This window comes from Haliotis cracherodii, unplaced genomic scaffold, assembly GCF_022045235.1.
Source record: "Haliotis cracherodii isolate W230 unplaced genomic scaffold, xgHalCrac1.p SCAF_3, whole genome shotgun sequence".
In the NCBI taxonomy this organism is placed as follows: domain Eukaryota; kingdom Metazoa; phylum Mollusca; class Gastropoda; order Lepetellida; family Haliotidae; genus Haliotis; species Haliotis cracherodii.
Genome location: NW_027266286.1, coordinates 47863338 through 47869396, shown reverse-complemented (window position 1 = coordinate 47869396; position 6059 = coordinate 47863338).

The following is a 6059-nucleotide window of genomic DNA, read 5'->3' as shown; positions in this document are numbered from 1 at the left end:
ATGTTGGTTGGGCCAACAAATTTAAGAAAAAGTCATGATCGTGGATGATTATCGCCGGTTTAATTTTATTACATGTCAAATTTCATCCTGTTGATCAACCAGTGGCAACGTTTGACAAGCACAAATATCAGCAGGTAGTCATATGAAAGTGTGAAAATAAATTGTTGAGTTGGGTAGGTCAGCCTATATGTCATATCTGATTGGGTTTCATACTTGATAGAGCACATATAATTCGGGTTTTTTTCAACCTTACTTTTACAAATATTTCAGATTTTCAAAGAGAAAAATGAGCGCAACATATAGTCAGTTGGTTTTGAAATCCAAGTCCCTTCATAGTTAAATTTCCTTATTTCTGCTCATCTATTCTACCTAAAACAACACACAGTGTGGTACGCCTTTATTCATCTACATTGATTTTGTGTACACGTGTATGGACTTTCAAAGGCCTGACACCCGTGAAGATCCGGGGTAGAATAGGTCTTCAGCAACCCATGCGTGCCCTAAAAGGCGACTATGCTGGTCGTAAGAGGTTGACTTGGGTGATGCATGTCATCGTATCCCAATCGCATGAATTAATGTTCATGGTATCAATCACTGGATTGTCTGGTGCAGACTCGATTCCTTACAGATCGTCGTCATATGGCTGGAATATTGCTGAGTGCGGCGTTAAACAACAAACAAACAAAACAATTCATAGTCCTGACTGATTACCTCTGCCTGGCCATGTTATTTCAGTAAATCAGACATGTACAGCACACGTTTCTTCATGAAACTGCATTTACATCTATCTCGACCAAGAACATCGAAATTTTATATGAAACATGTATACAAACTAATGCAACTTATGACATATGTATCTATCTATATATGTAAATGCATCGTGTACTATTATACATTATTTGACAGTACAATGTGAAAACCTGTCTGGAGATCGCCAGCAACCTAAGGTAGATCACCATACTAGGCAATGGGGGACTTACGGTACCTCTGCTACCTGTGTGGTACAAACAGCAGGATTTAAACTACCCCTTCAGCTGCTGGCGTTCTTGACCGATTTAGCCGAATATTAATGAACACAATTCTACAAATGAAATCGTGGCAGTAATAGTGAGTGAGTTTGATTTTACGCCGCTTTTAGCAATATTCCAGCAATATCACGGCGGGGGACACCAGAAATGGGCTTCACACATTGTACCCATGTCGGGAATCGAACCCGGGTCTTCGGCGTGACGAGCGAACGCTTTTAACCGCTAGGCTACCCGACCGCCCCCGTGGCAGTAATAAAACATAGTCTTAGTGGTCTTATACTCGTATACCAACTCAGGGTGACAATATTATTTACGCTTACGCAACCACCGTGGAGGGTACAGCCACGAACCATCTCAGTTTCTAATACTATTCCACCAGATCAATGACACTTTACGAAACATAAATTTAATCACAATGTTTCAATTCATGCAAATGCTTCTTAAAAAAAATTATTAAATAAAACTCCGTTGTGTTATGAATACACAATGCCATTTAGAAAGAGGTCAGATGTAACTAATGTTATATTTGGGACAACACTTTCCTTGTTAAGTACAGATTCTCGGACATTTTTGGGTGAGTCCCATCCAGGACTCGAACCCACACTGCCAGAGTGAGGCACTTAATCGCCAGCACACAAAGTCAGCGATCTAACCTACTGACACCATGGCTTACACAAAAATAAAAGTCGGACAACTGGTTGTCTAGATCACATACGTTGCGTACCTCTTTGACGTAGGGGGGCACGGGTGGCCCAGTCGTCTAAGGCGCTGCGATTCGCTGTGCAGAGTTGTGTCCCTTGCGTCCCGCCAGAAACCTATGTTTGTGGGTTCGAATCCCGGTTCGCCCCGATTATGTTTCAAGGTTTGTCAGCACCATACCCGTGCTCGTGAGTTTCAACGAAGTGGTAAACGTCTGAGACCTGCATCACTTCGGGCTTTCCTCCCACATTAAGCTGACACGCCGTGATATAACTGGAATAATGTTAAAAGCGGCGTTAAACCCAACTCGCTCACTGATAATAGTTTGGGTGGACGTATTTATTGATACGTCTTTTTCTACTTTCAACAGGCCCGGCTTTGCTTGAGGAGGAAGTCCCTGTCAACACAACAGACACAGTAACAACAGTGTCTCCGTGCACGTGTTCAGCTACTACAACTCGATGGTCTTACGCCAGTCTGATGTTGTTAGTTGTGTTGTTAACAATGAGTTAATATTACCGTCTTTGTTTCAACCAGATGTCATAATAATCACTACCGGCCCCGTGCTCGTGGGCTTTTACCGAAGTAGGAAACGTCTAACACCTGTATCACTTCGGGCTTTCCTTCAACATTGAGCTGACACGCCGTGATATAACTGGTATTTTGTTCAAAAGCTTCGTCAAACCCAAGTCACTCACTCACTCAAAGAATGGGAGTGAGTGAATGTGGTTTTAGGAATATTCCAGCAATATCACGGCGGGGGAAACCAGAAATGGTCTTCACACATTGTGCATATGTGGGGAATTGAACCCGGGTCTTCAGCGTGACGAGCGTTCATTTTAAACACTAGGCTACCCCACCGCCCCTCGAGTCAATAAAAGGGTGAACATTATTTTTGTTCAACGTGTTCAACAGCTGGAAATCAAGCAGGACTTACACGTTTTCTACTTTGGGTGCTTGTACTAGCCAGGACGTGAACACCCTACTCGGACACAGTACACAGACTCCGAGCCGACCAGTCCTTGTTTTAGCCCCTTAATGCCGAGCACCAGGCGGGATAACAACAAGTACCATCTTTTGGTATGACGCGACCGGGGATCGAACCCCTGACCTTCCTCTCTCCGGGCAGACGCTCTACCACTAGATCACGGAGGCGGTCCTGTACATGCAGAGAAAGGAAAATGTTCTACGTAACATAAAAAATAGTGGTCTTGTCACAGCAGAAGTGTGATCGGTGTACGGCCGATATACAACTACATGAGGAGTTATCTTGCTTTTGTTTGTTTGTTGTTTCACACCGCACTATATTCCAGTTATATGACGGCGGTCCTGTGACAGAGATCGATCTACCAATTAGATCGATACGATGGCATGCAGCAACCAAGTCAGCGAGCCTGACCACCCGATCCCGTTAGTCGGCAATCATGAGATGCTAAAAATCTATACTAACCCGGTTCTGTTAGCGGTCGGGTAGTCTAGTGGTTTAAGCGCTCGCTCGTCACCCCGAAAACCCGGTTTCTATTCCTGACATGGGTACAATGTGTGATGCCCATTTCTGGTGTCCCCCGCTGTGATATTGCTGGAATATTGCTAAAAGCGGCGAGGAAACGTACTCACTCACTCACTCACCCGGATCTTCACGGATCAGTAGTCTTACTTAATACCCATTGATGCCTTCAGGCTGAAGGGTTTCTGTACATAATCCTTACATACTGGACATTCATAGATCGTACAATGTAGTGGTCTGTCTTCTGAGCACTACGACATCGTCTTGTGTTGGTTACTCAGCCATATTGGGGGCGGTCGGGTAGCCTAGTGGTTAAAGCGTTCGCTCGTCACGCCGAAGACCCGGGTTCGATTCCCGACATGGGTACAATGTGCCAAGCCCATTTCTGGTGTCCCCTCCGCCGTGATATTGCTGGAATATTGCTAAAAGCGGCGTAAAACCATACTCACTCACTACTCAGCCATATTGGAACACAATGGCTCAGGCTGCAGCAAAACTAACTCGCACCCCTTTTTATCATCGTGTGTCTGGGTTTCACCCGGATAAATGTCTGAGACCCGCATCGCTTCAGGCTCTCCTCCCACATCAAGGCGGTACACTGTGATATAACTGAATACTGTTCAAAGCGGCGTAAAACTAAACTCGCTCACCTCTCTATATGGCATGCAATAAAAGCGAACCATTCACGTGGTCCCAAGCGGAAGAACATCAAAAGAAACAACTTCAGCACCGGTGGGCCTACTGTGATGATTTTACGATCGCATCTATTAGGACGTGAAATGATTTCCCAGTCTATCGTCTTGGCCATGAGGCCCACACGCGTCAAACATAGACGAATATTACAACAGGGGGCCTAACTTTGGTTACTGGCGATCCACATCCTGAGTTTTATTCTAACGCTGTCTAATAGCCTGAGTACATGTTCACCAACCGGTTTTAAATAAACCTGTGATCTATTACTGGTGAATATATTGTTCTTCGACAACATTTTTTTTTGTATAATATTGCTGTAAACTTGTTTGATATAGCCAACATTCACTCACTCACTCACTCACTCACTCACTCACTCACTCACTCACTCACTCACTCACCCACCCACCCACTCACTCACTCACTCACTCACTCACTCACCCACCCACTCAATCACTCACTCACTCAATCACTCACTCACTCACCCACCCACCCACCCACCCACTCAATCAGTCACTCACTCAATCACTCACTCACTCACCCACCCACCCACTCAATCACTCACTCACCCACCCACCCACCCACCCACCCACCCACTCACTCACTCACTCACTCACTCACTCACTCACTCACCGGTGCCTGTACTTCAAGTACACCAACGTCACCACAATATATGTGAACTGACAAGACTCAAGGCAGGACAGAATAGCAGCCCATGTTTCTCGTTAGAGAAGACGAAATTCAGACCGCGTGTTCACAAGGTAAGACGTGGATGAATTGGTGTCGTCGTTCACCTCTGACGGAGATGTCTGGTTTGTCTGGGTATGGATGCAATATTTAGGGGTCGCCGTTATGTAGCTGAAATACTGCTGACTGCGGCTTACACCAACATTCACCCTCACCAAAGCAGGGTTCATCTGTAGAAGACTGGAACAGAATACACGTGCATGATGTGACACACACATGATCACATACGCATGTGTACAGTTAAGTGCTCTGTAACAAGATTATCTTATAGTAGTGCTGTGTCTGGAGGTACTCCTACGACGTGGATCGTTGCTACTTCTATGAACCATTAGGAGGGCCTGACTATGAATCGGTGACTTAACTGCAGCTATTATTTTGTTGACTGGCGGTTAAAGGGCCATTTATATTTTACCTACAAACCTACACGAGTGAGTGAGTATGGCTTACGCCGCTTTTAGCAATATTCCAGCAATATCACGGCGGGGGACACCAGAAATGGGCCTCACACATTGTACCCATGTGGAGAATCGAACCCGGTCTTCGGCGTGACGAGCGAACGCTTTAGCCACAAAGCTACACGACCGCCCCTAAGCTACTCGAGGTGGACACACCCGTTGACGAGCTTGTACATGTGAGAGTTTTTAATCATTAATGAGAACTTTTGGTGGTCGCGAGATGCCTGAACTCATAGGTGTCAGGACCGCCTCCATGGTCTAGTGGTAGAGTGTCCGCCTGGAGAGCAGAAGGTCCGGCGTTCGATACCCGGTCGCGTCATACCAAAAGACCTTAAAAGATGGTACTTGTTGTTATAAGGACTGGTCGGCTCGGAGTCAGTATACTGTATCTGAGTGGGGTATTCATGTTAAACTGCGGCATGGTATCTCAATGAGCTAGCACTATAAATCGGCATTAGTCAGCCACACACACACCCACGCTATATAAGTGCAATAATCTTGGACTCGACGTTAAACCCCATTTCACCTCACCACCTCATAGGCGTCAGTTGTCGTGAAGCTCAAAGCAACAATAACTATTTATTGTATGTTATAACTGAGAAACTGTTAAACATTTTATGTTCGCATCGCTGAATGTGATGGTTCGCACATGTGCCTTTACTGGCGCTTCATTTAATCGTAGTATTGGTATACTTTAGCTTTGGTGATTATCACGATATGTTTTGTTTTTCATGTGTGCGGTGATAATTTCGTTTAAGAATTGATGAACACACAATCTGAACACATACCATCTGAACACACAATCTGTACACACCATCTGTACACACCATCTGAACACACAATCTGTACACACCATCTGAACACACAATCTGTACACACAATCTGTACACACCATCTGAACACACAATCTGTACACACCATCTGTACACACCA